Source organism: Somniosus microcephalus, chromosome 20, assembly GCF_052327205.1.
Source record: "Somniosus microcephalus isolate GS21.2 chromosome 20, FLI_Smic_1.0, whole genome shotgun sequence".
NCBI classification, from domain to species: Eukaryota; Metazoa; Chordata; class Chondrichthyes; order Squaliformes; family Somniosidae; genus Somniosus; species Somniosus microcephalus.
The window spans coordinates 37715948-37735644 of record NC_141006.1 but is presented as its reverse complement, the minus strand read 5'-3'; positions in this window follow the sequence as shown (position 1 = coordinate 37735644).

The window sequence follows — 19697 nt, the reverse complement described above, 5'->3', positions numbered from 1 at the left end:
GCTGTGGGCCCCCGTGGGATTCTGATCCTGGGCCTGCTCCAACTGCCGGCGCGCAGTGCTTGCGTACCCCAGGGGCGCAGTTAGTTCGATGCGTCCCCTGGGATCACGCGGGCCATGGGGAGCCAATCGGAGCAGGGAATGCTCCATTCATAAGTTTGACAGGAAGAGCTATCAAAACTTATAAATACTACGGGCCCCAAAACATCACTAAATCTTCAAATAAATAAAAAAAAAAAATCACTTTTTAAAAATAAACTAAAAACTACATGAAATAACAATTTTAAACAATAATTTAAATTTTTGAAAAAAATAATTTTATTTTCTAACGGGGCTAAAAATAAACTTACCTTTCTTTAAAGTATTTAAAAATAACAAACCTGTGGAAAAAATGTTTTAATTTTAATTAATACACCACTTACCTTGTAAAAAGCAGGCCTTACGCCTGCTTTTTAAATGTGTAAATTCTGGAGACTTACCCTCCCGGGAAAACCAGCAAATAAAACGCAAGTTCAATGCGCACGCGCAGCCTCTCCTGCGCACACGTTCGACCTCTGAACCCCTTCGTTCAGGGGAACGGAAGTGGCCGGTTTCCCGCGCATGCGCAGTGCATGCAGGAAACCAGCACTTCCATTGGGCCTACGGGTGAGTACCCCGTGCGTACTCACCCGTGGAGACCCGAAGTTCTGGGCCATTATATAATAACTAAAGGATTACCATAAGCCATTCTTGTAGGATATATAACCCGGTAAAAAGGTAAAATATCTTTCTGTAAAACACATTTCCTGTTATGTGAGAAGGTCTATTTTCATTTTAAATCCCTGGTTAATGTCAAAACCTTACAAAGGTCTTCTTCTTCAGGCCATGTGAAGTATTGTAAGGGAAATTTGGCTGGAGTCATGGAAATTCTGAGATCCAACAGCTAAAATCTGCTAATGGGGAGTAACATTGAATAGTGATTAAGTTATAAAAAGACTGCTTTGAGTAGGTTCTAGCCTGTTAGTCATAGGTTCAGACAACTGACTATTGCTGAGTTTCACATGCGTGGTTTATGATGCGATAGGAATTTCTTGAGGCTTTATAACTTTCTCACCTGCTCTCACCAATTGTTATATTTTGTATAGTGAGCTGTGTTAGATCCGTGTGTTAATGGAGACACGGAATGCAGGAGTTGATTTAACAAGTGTTTACTGAACAAAGTCTGGAGGTGAACTAACAACACAAGACGCTACACAGGCTTATATACCCGAGTGGTCACTACTGGTACTACAGTATACAGGGGCTTCAAAAACATAGTTCCTCTTAAAGGTACATACACTACAATTCCTCCCCTTTTAGATAAATAGTACATAACATTTTAAGTAATCATTAAATAACATTTTTACAAGAACAATAATATACACATTTGCTGAAGTTAATCAATTACAAATTCAGTCTCTCTGGAGGCTTCCTGACTCAGTCCGGATAACGCCTCAGTGGTGTAGTAGTTTTTTTTGGCAAGGTCGATTCGGCTTCAATGCTAGTGTCGGGTTTATCTGGTTCCAGTATCACCGGATCGGAGGTAGATACTATGGGTATCTCTGCTTCATCACTAGGCGTATAGAGTTGTGGTGTAGGTTGTCCTTTTTCGGATGACTCTATGATCTGGTCAGCATGGCGCCTTATTATGCTTTCTCCAATGTCCACGGTATACATCAGCGGTCCTAGTCGTGTGCAAATAGTTCCAGGCTGCCATTTCTCGGTACGGTAGTCCCGGGCCAAAACTGGTTGACCTATCTGGAAGGTTCTAGTTGGCCTTTCATTCATGCTTTGAAATTGCCGGTTCTCTACGTCCCTTCTGACGTTTGGCTTGACCAAATCCAGCCGGCATCTTAGTCTTTTATTGAAAAACATCATGGTGGGGGTTTGGTTTGTAACCACATGTGTTGCATTCCTGTATGCAAACAAGAAGTTATCTACCTTATGTTGTAGATTTATGTCTTCATTACCCATGGCCTTTATGGCCTTCTTGAAGGTCTGGACAAACCTTTCAGCCAATCCATTGGTGGTGGGATGGTATGGGGCGGACGTGTAGTGCTTAACCCCATTGTTTTTTAAGAACTTCCTGAATTCTTCGGATACAAATTGCGGTCCATTATCAGAACAGATCTGTTCAGGCAGCCCATTCCTGGTGAATATGGTCCTTAATACTGTGATGGTTTTTTCCGTGGTGGTGGAGGACATCTTTATTACCTCCGGCCACTTGGAGTGTGCATCCACCGCGATTAAGAACATTGAGTCCATAAATGGACCAGCAAAGTCGATATGTACCCTTTGCCATGGAGATGAGGGCTACTCCCATGGATGTAGAGGGGCTTGTGCTGGGGCGTTTTGGACCTTCTGGCATCCTAGACAGCTCTTGGTCATTTCTTCGATGTCTCCATCGATACCTGGCCACCACACAAACGCTCTGGCTAAGTTCTTCATTTTCACTCCGCCCAGATGCCCCTCGTGAAGCTCCTTTAGCACTCTATCCTTGAGTTTGGGTGGAATCACCACTCTGGATCCACACATCAAGGTTCCTCGGCACACTGACAGCTGTTCTCTTCTTTGCGAGAATGCTGGCAACAGTGGTTCGCCATGTGCTGGCCATCCCTTCACCGTTAAATCGTAGACTTGTGAGAGAGTCGGGTCATTTCGCGTTTCCTTTTCAATGGTAGAATTTGTCACTGGTAGGCATTCCACTATGGTCGAGTGGAATATCTCCACTGGGTCCACTAGGCGCCTCTTCCACCGTTGGCAACGGTAGGCGCGATAACCCGTCAGCATTCCCATGCTGTTTTGTTCCTTTGTACTCTATGTCATATTGGTGTGCCCCTAGGAAAAGGGACCACCTCTGTAGCCTTTGCGCTGTCATAATGGGAATGCCCTTTTTAGGGTTGAATATGGAGACGAGGGGTTGATGGTCAGTCAACAAAGTAAACTTTTGTCCGTGTAGGTAATGGTTGAATTTCTTCACCCCCCACACCAAGCTGAGTGCCTCCCTGTCGATCTGGGCATAGTTACGCTCAGCTGAGTTCAATGAGCATGACGCAAAAGCTATTGGCCGCTCCGAGCCATCAGGGAATCTATGCGATAATACCGCTCCCACGCCGTAAGGGGATGCATTGCACGCCAGTCTGATTGGCAGTGATGGGTTGTAATGAGCCAACACTTCCCTGGACGTGATCAAGCCTTTGCATTTATGGAAGGCATGTTTACAGTCTTCGCTCCATTTCCAAACTACTCCCGTTTGTAGCAGTGCGTTAAGCGGGTGCAGAGCCGTCGACAAGTTTGGTAAAAATTTATGATAGTAATTTACTAATCCCAGGAACGACCTTAATTGTGAGACATTTTCAGGCGCTGGGGCCTTTATGACCGCTTCAATTTTTTCAGGTGACTTATGCAACCCTTCTTCGTTAATGACATGGCCACAATATGATATTTGTTTCTGGAAAAATTCGCATTTGGGGCGATTTGCTCGTAGGCCCCGTTCTCTCAGCCTCGTGAGCACCTGCTCCAAGTTGGCAAGGTGCTCGTTGTCATTTTCTCCTGTAACAAGGATGTCATCTAGGTAGCATTGAGTCCCCGGAATCCCTTGCAGGACTTGCTCCATAGCTCTTTGCCAGATAGCCGGAGCTGATGCCACTCCGAAAACCAGTCGATTGTACTGGTACAGGCCTTTGTGTGTGTTTATCGTGAGATACTTTTTAGAGGTCTCCTCAACCTCCATCTGTAGATATGCCTGTGCTAAGTCAATCTTGGTGAAACGTTTCCCTCCGGATAGTGAGGCGAAAATATCTTCTATCCTCGGAAGAGGATACTGTACCGTGTGAAGAACCGGGTTTACAGTCACCTTGAAGTCCCCACAGATGCGAACTTTTCTCTGTTCTTCAGATTTATCATTATTCAATGTTTTCTTCATGACCGGGACGATGGGTGTTGCCCACTCGCTCCAATCTACCTTGGATAACACGCCTGCTTTTTCCAAATTCTCCAGCTCTGCCTCGACGGCTGGACGAATTGCGTATGGCACTGGCCTTGCCTTAAAAACTTGGGAATTGCCGCATCTTCCACTTTTATTGAGGCGGTGGCGCCTTTCAGGGTTCCTAGTTCCTGTTGAAACACTTCTTTGGCGTTAGCCAAGATTTCTTTTAATCGTCCAGGTATGACGTCATCATCGTTTTTTTTCTTACTGGTCACTGTCAGTGCCTGAATGGAGTGCCAGTCTAAACGTATCTTTCTGATCCATTCACATCCCAACAACGGTGGACCACCATCTTGCAGAACGTATAAATACAACTTCTGTATTTCCTTGCCATTGTATACAACAGGCACCCTTATTTTCCCTCTGGGGTATACTTTCTGCCCCGTATATGTCTTCAAGACAATGGATGTGTCTTTCAAAGGTATATGCGGAAATAGCCGCTCGTAATCCCGTCGACTCACGATGGTCAGAGCTGATCCTGTATCTAGCTCCATTTTGACTGGGGACCCCGCTATCGTGAGGGTAACCCAAATGGTCTGGTAATCTTCTTTGGCAATTACATTATGTAATTTGGGACAGCTTAGTCTCTTGTTTCTGAAGTCGCTATCGCTCTTCTGGTCTTCGGAGCTACTGTCCGTCATCATTTGTACCTTTCTGTACTTTTCCTTATTGACCTTTTTACTGCCAGCGGATTTCTTTCCAGATCTGCATACACGTGCAATGTGTCCCATCTTTCTGCATTGCCTGCATGCTTTGTCCTTGAACCAGCAGTCCTTCTGGTCATGGGTGGATCTGCCGCAGCGATAACATCTCTCGAAACCCCGTGTCATTTCATGGGTGCCGAAGTCCTGTGGCTTTTGCTGTATCTCTGCAGCTCCTCTTGCTGCTGCTTCGTATGATACAGCCACACTGAAAGCCTTGTCCAGTGTCAAATCTTTCTCAGAAAGTAGTCTTTTCTGTGTTCCTTCGCTTAGGAGACCACAGACAAATTTGTCTCGTAGAGAATCTGCCAGTCCTGCCCCGAATTGGCAGTGCTTTGACAGCTTTCGTAATTCGGTGAGGTAATCAGCGTTACTTTCATTCTTGTGCTGATTCCTCCTGAAGAATTTGAATTGTTCCGCTAACTGCAGCGGTGTTGGGTTTAAGTGCTCCTGTAAGGTATCAAGAATCTCCTTAAAATTCTTGTCCATCGGTTTGGCTGGAGTGATCAAGTTTCGTAACAGCCCGTATGTCCTTGCGTCCATCAGATTTAGAAGTACCGATGCCTTTTTATCATCCGCTACTTCATTCGCCTTGCAATATACCTCCACTCTTTCCACATATGTGGTCCAATCTTCTATAACACTATCGAAAGCAGTAATATTGCCAGTCTTCGGCATCTTGCAAATCTAAAATGGCGCTTCCCGCGCTTTTCTTTCTTCCCCGCCGAGTTAAGATGGCGCCTCCTGCGCTTTCCCGCCGCTGCCGCTGCTGCCAACGCTGTTCTCCGCGGTTCCTGTTGCGACCTGCAGCTTTTCGCGGTATTTCTATTTTTTTTTATATATCGCTTCAATAGTTTCTCCGTTACTTGGAGAACCGTTCCCGTCGTGGAGCGGACCCTCTGGGACTTTCCCCTCCCTCTGCTCGGTCCGAACGCCGACCTGCTTTGCAGCACCGGCCGCGCCCTGAGTGCTCCACCCTCTCTCTCTCTCTTTGATTCTGCTTCCCGACTCGCTGCCCGGCCCCGTTGCAGAGCCACCCGATCGAGCTCTAGCCCGCCGCAGCCCAGGAAGGATCAGTGCACTACCTGCCACCAGCCCATTTAGCTGGGGAAACCAGAGACTGGAGACCAAGCCTGGCCCTCGTTTTCGAGTTATTATTTTTTTTATTCCTTGCTTCTGGCTTCGACCTTCATCTGAGGAATCAATCCCCTTGAGGTGCTGTTGAATTGCAGGTAAGTTCGTTTCTAACTCGTCGCCACTGTTAGATCCGTGTGTTAATGGAGACACGGAATGCAGGAGTTGATTTAACAAGTGTTTACTGAACAAAGTCTGGAGGTGAACTAACAACACAAGACGCTACACAGGCTTATATACCCAAATGGTCACTACTGGTACTACAGTATACAGGGGCTTCAAAAACATAGTTCCTCTTAAAGGTACATACACTACAAACTGTATGCTATGGCATGTTTACTGTGACTGTGGGAAATATTAATCACTGTTTGACCAAAGAAAATGAGTTGGCTATTTAGCTCATTTACAGAACAATTTTGCTAATTATTATGGTTCTATTATTACATGTAGTTAGTTAAGTGGTTTATGTGGGTATGATTAATTATGGGAAATGTGATTATAAATGTGACCAAATATGAGGAAATTGTAGAATTTGTGTTATATTGCTGATCATATTTTCAGTCCCAGTTCTTGCCTCTTAAAACTCACAATAGGCATCAAGTCTTAGGAACAGGAGTGGGCCATTTAGCCCCTTGAGCCTGTTCCGGCATTCAGTTAGATCATGGCTGATCTGTATCTTAACTTCATCTACCTGTCTTGGTTCCATAACCCTTAATATCCTTGCCTAAAAAAAATCTATCCATCTCTGTTTTGAAATTTTCAATTGACCCAGCCTCAGCAGCTTTTTAGAGGGAGAGATTTCCAGATTTCCATTACCCATTGTGTGAAAAAGTGCTTTTTGACATCACTCTTGAACAGCCTAGCTCTAATTTTAAGGTTATGGCCCCTTGTTCTGGACTTGCCCCACCAGAGGAAATAGTTTTTCCTCTATCTACCCTATCAAATCCTTTAATCGCCTTTAACACCTCAATTAGACCGCCCTTAACTTTCTATATACAGGGGAATACAAGCCCAGTCTATGCAACCTGTCCTCATAATTTAACCCTTTTAGCCCAGGGATCATTCTGGTGAATTTAGGCCAACATTCCACTGGCCTTTTAAATTATTTTTTGTACTGTCCACTAGCTTTTAGTGATTTCTGTACTTGGACCCTTAAATCTCTCTGCTCATCTACAGTTCCTAACTTCTCATCATTTAGAAAATACTCTGATCCATCTTTCTTAGGTCCAAAACCCAACACCTTCCACATTGAACTCCATCTGCCACAGTTTTGCCCACTCACTTAATCTACCAATGTCTCTTTGCAACTTTCTGCACCCATCTGCACTATACTGTGCCACCTAACTTAGTGTCATCAGCAAACTTAGTTATATGGCTCTCCATTCATAGAATCATAGAATCATAGAATGATACAGCACAGAAGGAGGCCATTGGCCTATTGTGCCTGTGCCGTCTGTTTGGTAGAGCTATTCAATGAATCCCACTCCCTGCTCTTTCCCCGTACCCCTGTAAATGTTTTCCCTTCGTGTATTTATCCAATTCTTTTTTGAATGTTACCATTGAATCTGCTTCCACCACCCTTTGAGGTAGTGCATTCCAGATCACAACTACTCACCCTCTCTAAGACCTTGACATCCTTCCTTCATCCAAGACAGTTATAAATATAGTGAAAAGCTGCGGCCCCAGTACAGATCCCTGGGGGACGCCACCAGTCACATTCTGCCAATTTGAGTACATACCCATTATCCCTATCTCTGTCTCCTACCTCCTAACCAATTCCCTATCCAAGCCGATAGCTTGCCTCCCATTCCATGCGCTCTCATTTTTGTTAACAGCCTCTTATGTGGAACCTTGTCGAATTCCTTCTGGAAGTCCATATAAATAACATCCGTAGATATTCCCTTATCTACTACGTTAGTTATCTCTTCAAAACATTCAACTGGATTCGTTAGACATGATTTACCCTTTACAAATCCATGCTGGCTCTCTCTGATCAGCTCATATTTGTTCAAATACTCAGCCATCTGTCCCTAAAAACAGATTCTACTAACTTCCCCACAACTGATGTTATACTATTGGCCTATAATTTCCTAGTTTATCTCTCCAACTCTGCTTATAATAGTGGTGTAACATTGGCAATTTTCCAGTCCAAGGGGCTAATTCCTGAATCGAGCTTTGGAAGACCATGACTAATGCATCAACAATTTCCTCACCTACTTCTTTTAATGCTATGGGGTGGAATCCATCGGGTCCTGGAGATTGATCTATCTTTAATCTCATTAGTTTCTCCATCACCATTAAAAAAAATTACATTGGATCTAGTTAGTTCCTCTCCTGATTTGTATTTATTTTTCTTTGTATTTCTGGTATTTTATCCTCACCCTCTACTGTGGAGACTGATGCAATGTAACTATTTAGTAAATCTACCATTTCCGGATTTCCAATTACAATATCACCTGCGTCTGTCTTTAAGGGGCTCACATTTTGTAGCCACTCTCTTTCTCTTAATATATTCATAAAAACCTTTAGGGGGCAAAATTCAGTAGCTTTGTGCCTCCCGTTAGCGCCCTAAGGGGCCGCTAATAGGGCGCAAAGCAACTAGCATCCGGGCATGGTGCCGCTAACGCATCCCGTGAAATTCAGCGGGAGGTTAGCGGCGGTGGTAGCCGGTAGCGCCCCGCTCGCGCCCCGGCCGCAAACTTTGGTCGCGCCCCCTGACGTACCGCTGGACATTATGTCCGACAGGGCCAGGGGGGTGTATGTACGGCCGGGGCAGCGATATTTGAAGGGGAGGTGCCGGGCGGCCATTTTTCTTTTGCTGGCCGCCTGCCAGCACCTGCCCCCTCTGCACTCCTCCCACGGGGTGCCGGCCGCGATCAGGCTCTTTTGCCAGCAACCTGCTCCCTGGTGTCCCAGCTGGGCCGTGGTTCCCTGCGCAAGGCCCCTCCCCTTTAATAAGGGGAGGAAGGCCTGCAGTACAGCGGCGTGATGTGCCGGCACGCGTGGTGCTGCAGCACGTAGCCCCACGATATTGAGTTGGAGCGCCCCGCATTTCCAGTAGTGCCCCGCCAACTGCTTGGGGCACTACCACTCAATTTCGGGCGTGGGCACGCTAAATTTTTCGGGGTGCTGGGTGAAGTTTGCGCCCCAAACGGGGCGCGACACAATTTTTACCCCTTAGTGTTGTCCTTGATATCCCTCACAAGCTTTTTCTCGTATTTCCTTTTTGCAGCTATTACCACTTTCTTTGTATCCCTTTGCTATTCTTTACATCTCTCCCAGGATTTCTATTGTTCTTGACCTTCATATAAACCCTTTCTTTTAGTTTTATACTATCTCTTATTAGCTAGGTTATCTCTTACCGTTAGATTATTGACTAGTTCAGGCTCATTACTCATTACTAAATCTATGATGGCCCGTTCTCTTGTTGGTTCAAGAACATATTGTTCCAGAAAACTGTCCCGAATACACCCAAGAAATTTGTTGCCTTTGGGACTTGAACTGTTCTGCTGCCCCGGTCTACGTGAAAATCTCCCATTATAACTACTTTGTTTTTGCAACAAGCTTCTCTGATTCCCACGCTTACGTATCCTGTATCTTTATCACTGCTATCTGGAGGTCTATAAACAACTTCCACCAATGTCTTGTATTGTGGCGTACCGATCACAGAACGGACACAATCCGCTTTCCGGTCCGTAGACTATAAATCAGGTGTCATGCCTTTAAGAAGGATCACACCTTTAAGAAACTCGATCTGCAACATAGTTAAGCCCAGAGCGGGGGAGGAGGAGTTGAAGCTGTGCACTGATAAAAGAGAGTTGTACTTTGTGTAGTCTCTGACTCCATTTTGTGTTCAGCATGCAGCCTCAACAATTAAACCTTTTCTGTTGAACCTCTCCGAGTTCAGTATTTTTTGCTAGGAGTACGTAGACTCCTACAGTATCCTTTTTTATTCCTCAGTTCTACCCATAGGGCTCGATTTTGCCAGGCCTGAGGAGGCGGGATTGGAGGCATGTGAGTTATAAAAATTGCTAAAAAGTGCGGGCAGCTCCGATCCCACCTCCGAGCAATTTTCCCACATTCGTGGTTTCAGACCCTGTTTCCATTGCGCCTCCAACAGGCGGGATTGGCCCTTAAGGCCCCGAACTACCAGTTAATTGCCTCTATAATCCCATTTTGAGAGGCCTTTCTGAATTTAAGACATTTCCCCCGTGCTGCACGTCTCCACTGGATCACGCTAGTTAATCCTGGCGGCCTCACAAGTGGATGGCTTACTAACAGCTGCAGCTCCACCATTAAAAATAACTTTTCACCGATGATCATTTGCAGGTGGCAGAACTTTGTTGTCTCAGGTCTGGGGGAACTTTTAGCAGGCCTACTCATTGTTGTGGAAGTTTGGAGCCTGACACCCATCTCCAGTGTGACCTCCTGGGAAAGCCCTCTCCCCACATTGACTGAGCGCTTCCTCAACTGAGGTATATACCAGAAGCATGGAAACCATTTATTTCCTTTACTCCTGGACATCAGATTCGGACGAAGACCAGCCCCGGCAGCAGCAGAACCCTGAACAACAGCAGCACCAACAGCAGCAGCAACAACAGGAGCGCCAAACTGCTGCTCACCCACCTGAAGCTGCACAGGCCAGAAGGTGCCAGCGCATGGAAGTGCGTCGGCGCAGGAGATACCCCCAAAACAGGGTCTACAGACAGAGGATGAGCTACCTCAACATGACTGAGCAGCAGTGCCAAAGGAGGCTCAGACTTTCGCGAGAGGTAGTCGCTGATATCTGCGCAATGCTGCAGCAAGACCTGGAGCCCAGATCCGGTGGACACCCCTTACCAGTGGCCGTTAAAGTCACCACCACACTCAACTTTTTGCTTCAGGCTCATTCCAGGGATCAGCAGCAGACATCAGCGGCGCCTCCCAGGCGGCCACACACACTTGCATCACGCAGGTAACCGAGGCTCTCTTTGACATCGCGCACAATTACACCAACTTCTCCAAGGATCATAGAGAGAGAGGGAATGGGTAAGGGTGCAGGGATGTAAGGGTGAAGTGGGATGTGCAGGAGGAGCTTGACAAAGCAGAGTGCTGGTGATGAGAGGCAATGGGGATCAGATTGAGGGTGATGGGAATGTAATACTCACTTTTCCTGTGCGGAGAAGGTCATGAAACCTCTTTCGGCATTGCAGCCAGGTTCTGCTGCACATAGAAATAGCATTGACCTCTTGTGCCACTTGCAGCCACACAGCCTTAGTCTGCTGTGGAGGCTTTTTCCTGCCTGAGGAAGGAAAGAGCACCTCCTTATTTGCTCTTGCTCCCTCCACCAGGGCTTGGAGGGAGGCCTCATTAAATCTAGGTGCACACTTTGGTCTAGAGCTGGACATACTTGCAGAAGGAATCACTCAGAACAATGGTCACAAAGTTGAAAGGCTGAAAAAGAAGCAAGGCTGCTTGCGGCCTTAAATTCAGCAGCATTGATGACATCATCGGAGGCGACTTTCTGTATGAAAAGGCTCATTGGGCCAGGGGTTTCCACACGCTGGAAATCAATTGCCTAATTAGGGCAAAATCGCACTTTTGTCCCACTTCACATCGGAGTCGGGATCCTGACATGACGGCCACCTGACACGCCCCCAGCCCACCCCAATGACAAAATCCAGCCCACAGTATTTCCACGACCTGCTCACCCTTACTGATATCCCCTATTTCTAATGTTGTAATAGTGTCCCTTATCAATATTGCTACTCCTCCTCCTTTTCCAATTTCCCTGTCCATTCTGAAGACCTTATAATTTGGAATATTTATTTCCCAGTCATTCCTATTTGTAGCCATGCCCCAGTGATCACAACAGGCTTACAAAGAGAGTTAACTATACTGAATAGACACTGAGGTTGATAAGCTTAGTGAGGTCTTAGAGATTGAGTGATAACTGGACAATGGCAGAGGATTGGAAGCCGTATGAGGTTAGGATGTCCTGTGCTTTATGTTGGCAGTTAACAGTAATTTTGCACTAGCGTGTTGTGATACTTGTGTTAGTGCATAAAGTGATAATAGAGGGCTTTAGGTGTTCAGATATAGTGATGTTTCTCTGACAAGATGACAGCTGAAAGCACAGCAGTCACGCTCATAGAGTGTACTATCTTTATAATAATAATTATCTTGTGTACATTGCCTACAGTCATGACTTTCTGTCAGTTTTCTCCACCATGGATGGTTAAATGTTTAATTCTATGTGACGTTATTCTTATTCATTTCTTGAATGATTACAGGGTATTTTTTTGCCTCCACTAACCTATCCTTTCCAGGCATTAATCAGTCTTAGTGCTCTTTTACATCAGTCATGAACTTGTTTATTATCAGGTGGTACCTATGTCATCTTGTCCTGCATTTGTGGTTTAACTTGAAATTGAGCTCAGGATTAAGCTTTTCACTTTGTACCTTTATACTGCCTCCTTTCAGGGGTGAAGAGCCCACATGGCTGATTTCTCTGCCGTGCACAGGTCATGTGGAGGACAACCAAAGTATACTCTGGCCGAACAGACCTGAAATCGCCTTTATTTCCAGGTGCAGTCCTTTATAGAATCATGGAAATTTACAGCACGGAAGGAGGCCATTCAGCCCATCGTGACTGTGCTGACACAGGGATTGAGCCCGTGACCTCAGCGATATTAGCACCACACTCTAACCATCTGAGTTAACCACCCTCCCTATTAGGCTGGCCCTAATGTGCCCCCCAATTATAGGAATGCCCTTTGGAATGAGCATGCACATAAAAGAAGGGGGGGAAAGTGGACATTTGCTAAAGGCCTGAGCGATGGTAAAGGGCCGCCAGCTTCAGGGTCTTTTGGCTGTTGTCCAAAAGCAGCAACCAAAAGACTTCCAGCCCCACTAATCTGGCTCTGAAAAGAAAGCATACATATTTGGTGATGTAAGGAAGATGCTAGCAGCCCCTTCACTCTTCCTCCACTCTGAGGGGTTTGGGCGCAACCCCCAAGGCCCACTTTCAGTTTCAAGAGGGAGATCTGTGCCCATGTTTAGCAGATATGCCAGAAATGCGCTTGATGTACAAGGGGGTCTCCGCTCTTTATTGCCTCAGCTTTACACCCAAGAAATAGGCAATCCTGAGGTGCAAAGCAGAGGAAATTTGGCCCACAAGTTCTTCTGACTTTTCCTTATTACTCAGTGATGTGACACTTGGGGTCAATCTTGTGACCCTTCTATGCAGTGCCTGCACCATTTAGGTGTTTCCCTTGTGTTTTGGTGACCAGAACTGAATGTCATATCCAAGATACAGTCTGACTGCAGCATTATACAGCTTCAGTATAACAGTTTCAGATTTATACTCGACTGGCTTGCCAATGTAATTCATCATACTTTTTTTGCTTTATTTATTTTAAATTGTTTTACAATGACTGGACATGGTTAGTGTTGAGTCTACTATAATTCTCAGTTCTCTTTCAGCCTTTCCTGCAGGCAGTTTTACACCATTCATTGGGCTGAAATTTGCGGTTGGAGGCGTATCTCCGGAGTACGCCTCTGTCCCGTAAAAAAATCTGAACCTACCTGCTGGCTCCTGGGCTTCGGAGTCTTCGGGTCCTGGGCCTGCCGGCGTACGCCTGTGTAAAGGCCCGCGGATCCCAGGGATGCAGGCGGTTTGGAAGCGTCCCTGGGATCACATGGGCCAGGTAGTCCTATCAGAAAGGGAGATTCCTCAAATCAAATCAAAATCAAATCAACTTTTATTGTCATTGTTAGTGCACAAGTGCAGTACAACGAAATGTAGGCTTGCGGCTCCCGAGAGTGTACAATTTGGATTAGGACACTTAAACATTTCAACATACATTTGTACATATATATTAGCATAAATATGACCATAATAAAGTGCATCGGCAGATGTGCAGGCTTTAGTGTTTATTTGTGGAGTTCAGTAGGATGACAGCCCTGGGAAAGAAGCTGTTCCTAAATCTGGTCGTATGGGTGCGAATGCATCTGTAGCGTCTTCCAGATGGTAGGAGGGTGAACAGACTGTGGCTGGGGTGGGTAGGGTCTTTGATGATGGACCGTGCCCTCCGTAGGCAGCGTTTCTGATATATATGTTCTATGGTCGGTAGCCGGGTGCCGGTGATGCGTTGGGCAGTTTTGACTACCCGCTGCAGGGCTTTCCGGTCATGGGAGCTACAGCTGCCATACCATACCGTGATACAGTTTGTCAGGATGCTCTCTATAGTGCAGCGGTAGAAGTTAGAGAGGATCGGGGGTGACAGAATCCCCGTAAGCTTATGAGAAATCCCCAAATGAATAAATAATTAACACAACTGAAATAAAAATAATGTTCCCATGTTCAAAATTAATTAAAAGTCCCTTTAATTAAGCATCTAAAATAAAAATTAAATTTTTTGAAAAATTATTTCCACATTTTAATCCAGGCCAAAATTTACATAATCTAATTTTTACATGTTTTTGTATGTTTTAATTATTTTTAAAATGTCGTGGGCATTTGCTGGGCAGCAGTTGGGCAAATAGCCCAACTCTACACCAGCGAAAGTGTTTTTCGGTTTCATGCGGACGATTTGTCAAGGAGAAACTTGACAGATCGCAAGTTCTGGGTTTTTGTGCATGTTGAAACCCGGAACTTGCAGGGCCATTCTGGACGTACGCTGTTGTCTGCCCTTCAAAATCTGGGCCATTAAGTATGGGGAGCCACACTTGACAGGGGTGTGGGTTGGAGAATCAGAGTTCCACTTCCATTGCCCTAGGCTTCCTTCCCCCTTGCTGTTTGGGGTGCATTTACGGAGGATAGGACGCCTGTTCACCGCAGAGTTGCCCCACTAACCCAAGACAACTTTCTAGCCTTGAGTAATGATCATATTGGAGCCAAGCTCTTCAGCCTCTGCGAGAGATTCCTACTGAAGAGGATGGAGTTTTGATACAGATGCCTCAGGGGTCCTTCCCCAGCGTGTCGATGCAGTCTCCACGCTGTCAACAGAACAGCCATTCCTCTTGGTAAAATGTTGTCCACCTCCCCATCTTGGGCCTGTACAAGGCCATGCTCCCTATGTGCTTGCACAGGTATTGGCTTCCCACAAATGTCTGGCCCTCCTAATGTCTGTCGTTAAATGCTAGATGCCTGAGCCAAACAGACAGCCCTTGTGCTCAGCATTTAATCAGTGCCAAGGGCAAGAAACACTGCGAAAAATAGGGTGGAGGTACACCAAGGTTTGGACACAGTAGAGCGCATTCCTTTACCACTCCTGGCTGCTCCAGATCTACTCAAAATTCTGTTAGTGGGTAGAGGAGGAGAGGTTGGGGGTGGGCGGAGGGCAGGGGAGCAGGTCAACTCTCTTTGCTTATTCGGCACAACATTGTACCTTCCCATTAAAAGGCTTCTGCTGCATGCTGAGCCAGCTGAAGTGAAGTGCATGTAGATTAATTAAAGCTATTGTTTTATTGCCTGTCTGTGATAGATTGTTCCAACGCTCCTTCAAGAAAAACATGTTATTCATTTAGTACCGACACGAGCAATGAACCTTGCACCTTCGTATAATGATGGAGGTGACCAGAGCTGTAAAACATGCTGTCCTGCCGGTCACCTCACGACCCGTGAGAAAACAAATTGGGGAAAATGTAGCACATTGTGTTGTTTTTGGAATTCGAAGAAGGAGTTTCTGCACAGCTGTCGAAGCATATTACAAACACAAACTACTATCTGTGACATGTGTGATTGGTGTTCGGGTCACTCTAAGACTTATCATAACATGAAAACAATGGAAAAGATTGTCAGAAAATAACTTTCTTTCCCTCTGACACACCAAGTGTCAGATTGATTCATTTTGGAGAAAATTAATCTCATCTTATGAAATTCTTGTAAATTTATGGTTGTTTAATTACTGACATTGCTGTTATTTGGAACAATGAGTTTTTTTTGCCAATGGCAATATTTTTTCTGGAGGTGAAAACTCAGAATAATACAGTAGAAATCATCCAGCAAAATGATAATTTATGGCTTAAAAGGGATGGTGTTACCATGGTGTCTTGCAGGATACTGTACTATGTGTATATAGTGAGAGGGTTCAGTCCCACTCCAGAGACTTGAGCACATAATCCAGGCTGACACTTCAGTGCAGTACTGAGGGAGTGCTGCACAGTCAGAGGTGCTGCCTTTCAGATGAGACATTATACCGAGGCCCCATCTGCCCTCTCGGGTGGACGTAAAAGATCCACAATTTGAAGAAGAGCAGGGGAGCTCCTGCCGGTGTCCTGGCCAATATTTATCCATCATCGCAAAAACAGATGATCTGGTTATGTATCTCATTTCTGTTTGTGGGACTTTGCTGTGTGCAAATTGGCTACCACGTTTCCCTACATTACAACAGGGATCACATTTCAAAAGTACTTTATTGGCTGCAAAGCACTTTGGGATGGCCTGAGGTCATGAAAGGAACTTTCCTTTCCTTTAGTGCTACAAATTTCTTATCTATCTCTCTATATCAGAGAAATGGGAACTACATGACAAAAGGTTGCATTGCTGGAGTTTGATTCTGCCATGCTGCCTTACTTCAAATTGAATCTGCCCATTAACTTCTCAAATAACAATACTTAAGGGAAGTGCATCAGATTCGTACATTACCCATGTCTATTCTTCATTTGAATAAACAGCCAGTACAAAACCACGATGAATGGCGTGAGAACAACTTGGTATTTCTTTTGGATTCAGTTTTGCGAATTCAAATGTTTGAAAAGCTAAACCTGAAAATTAGATCCCAATCCCAGAAGCTGACTAGAAATCACAATAGATCATTAGGAACAAGGGCAAATCTTTCTGTTGGACATCCAGCGAGAGCACGTCACCTTCATATTGTGAACCATTGTACACAAATTCCATAAACCCATCAGCTGGATTAATTCAATGAAGAAAACGTAACTTGTGACAACAATTTATATTTGGATAGCATCTTTAATGTAGAAAAATGAGCCAAGATAATTTCCAGGGGTGGGGAGGGATTAGGAGAAGAGTTAGGGGACATCATTGGAAGAAAGGTCAAAGAACTAGGTTTTCAAGAGGCTTTTGAAGATAGGCAACATGGAGCAAGGATTTAGGATGGGAATTCCAAAGAGCAGGTCTGTGATGGTAGGAGGGATGGCACTGATGGCGGAGCAGAGGATGGAGCAGAGGGTGGCAGAGCAGAGGGTGGCGGAGCAGAGGGTGGCAGAGCAGAGGATGACGGAGCAGAGGGTGACGGAGCAGAGGATGGAGCAGAGGATGGAGCAGAGGGTGGTGGAGCAGAGGATTAAGGAGCAGAGGGTGGCAGAGCAGAGGGTGGCGGAGCAGAGGGTGACGGAGCAGAGGGTGATGGAGCAGAGGGTGATGGAGCAGAGGATGGAGCAGAGGATGGAGCAGAGGGTGGTGGAGCAGAGGATGGTGGAGCAGAGGATTAAGGAGCAGAGGGTGACGGAGCAGAGGGTGACGGAGCAGAGGGTGACGGAGCAGAGGGTGACGGAGCAGAGGGTGACGGAGCAGAGGATGGAGCAGAGGATGGTGGAGCAGAGGATGGTGGAGCAGAGGATGGTGGAGCAGAGGATTAAGGAGCAGAGGGTGGCGGAGCAGAGGGTGGCGGAGCAGAGGGTGACGGAGCAGAGGGTGACGGCGCAGAGGGTGACGGAGCAGAGGGTGACGGAGCAGAGGGTGACGGAGCAGAGGATAAGGAGCAGAGGATGGTGGAGCAGAGGATTAAGGAGCAGAGGGTGGTGGAGCAGAGGGTGGTGGAGCAGAGGGTGGTGGAGCAGAGGGTGACGGAGCAGAGGGTGACGGAGCAGAGGGTGACGGAGCAGAGGGTGACGGAGCAGAGGGTGACGGAGCAGAGGGTGACGGAGCAGAGGGTGACGGAGCAGAGGGTGACGGAGCAGAGGATGGTGGAGCAGAGGGGGATGGAGCAGAGGATGGTGGAGCAGAGGGTGACGGAGCGGAGGGTGGCGGAGCAGAGGATGGCGGAGCGGAGGATGGCGGAGCAGAGGGTGGCGGAGCAGAGGGTGGCGGAGCAGAGGGCGGCGGAGCAGAGGGCGGCGGAGCAGAGGGCGGCGGAGCAGAGGGTGGCGGAACAGAGGGTGTTGGAGCAGAGGGTGGTGGAGCAGAGGGTGGTGGAGCAGAGAGTGGTGGAGCAGAGGATTAAGGAGCAGAGGGTGGTGGAGCAGAGAGTGGTGGAGCAGAGGGTGTTGGAGCAGAGGGTGTTGGAGCAGAGGGTGTTGGAGCAGAGGGTGACGGAGCAGAGGGTGGCGGAGCAGAGGATGGTGGAGCAGAGGATGGTGGAGCAGAGGATGGAGCAGAGGGTGGTGGAGCAGAGGATGGAGCAGAGGGTGGCGGAGCAGAGGGTGGTGGAGCAGAGGATTAAGGAGCAGAGGGTGGTCGGCACACAACAGTTCATACTTAGAGAAGAATGGAGAGTGGAAGTTGGATGTAGAGCTAAAGGAAATTGTAGGAAGAGGGTGGAGTGAAGTCATGGAGGGATTTGAGGTGAGGACCTGGAATTTAATTGGAGCAGCACCAATGAATTTCCTCAAGATTTTTGAGATCCATCAGCCAGTGGAGAACTTTCTGCCTGGGCTGAATTCAAGTCCGCATCCCAGAGGGGAACTCAGCATTGTGCACCAATCAACCAACCTCCTATACATCTTCTGTTTAACTATCAGTTTAAGAATGCCTTGAGCTGACTTGAACTCCTTTCATTTGCTAATTTATTTTTTAGGGCTTTCTGCTGAGCAGAATTTGAAGGTTTGTTTAGGAGCTCAGTAAATATTAGTTCCCAAGTGAAAAAGCTGTTGGAACCTTTCCAATTCTCATCTTACTTTTAAAGTTGCCTTCAGGGGGATAAACAAATTTGCAACTTTTTTTTCTTTATTTACAAACACTCCCAATGTTATAATATGAGTCACATTAAAAAAACATCATTGTGCCACTTGGATGTGACATCATTGCCATATGGGGTCAAATGTTCCTCTTTGATGCTTGGGCATAAAGCATCAGTTGGGTGGAGCGCAGAGATTAAAATTGGGCACAGCTTTAACACAGGCTGCCCAGTATTCCATCCATTGGCTTGGAAACAGGCAAATGTAGCACTCATTTTCAAAAGGGTGACAGAATAGCTGCAGTCAGCTACAGACCCATTAATGGAACTGATTATCGGGAGTAAGCTTGGGAGTGACAATAATCTAGCCAACAGCAGTCAACATCACTGCAGAATGAAGATCCCACATAACCAACCTCCTGACCGCTTTGAGGAAATTATATCCCAAGTGAATGTGAGAAATGCAATGATGTGGTACTCTTAAACTTTCAAAATGCATTTGATAAAGTTCCTTCCAGTTTAACTCAAAGCATTGGGGTTTTAGGTTAAAATTTTGGAATGGATAGAAAAATTGGCTGAGTGGTAGAACACAGCGTGTACTTGTTGGTGGAGTTATGTCAGGTTGGGACGGGGTTCAGGGGAGGAGGCGGGGGGACTAGGGCTGGGTTCAGAAACTCAATGCAAAGTTGATTTGGAGGAACGAGCATGGGGATGAATTTTCACAGGGGTTCTCCCCATCGTCTGCTGTAACTTCGGTGGAAGAGCCGTGGAACCCCGGCGATACGGCCTGAATGCTGTTCTCCCGGGGTTTCTGAGGGCCTTCCGTTGACGTTACGGGAGACAATGGGGAGAATCCATGTGGGAATATGCCACCCCGCCCTTGAGTTTAATAAAATAGGTAAGTGGATAGGTGAGATTTAATACAGACAAGTGTAAAGTTCTCTACATAGGAAGAAACTGGAGGAACTGAAGAAACTTGGGCTATTTAGCCTTGAAAGGAGACAACCGAGAACTGAT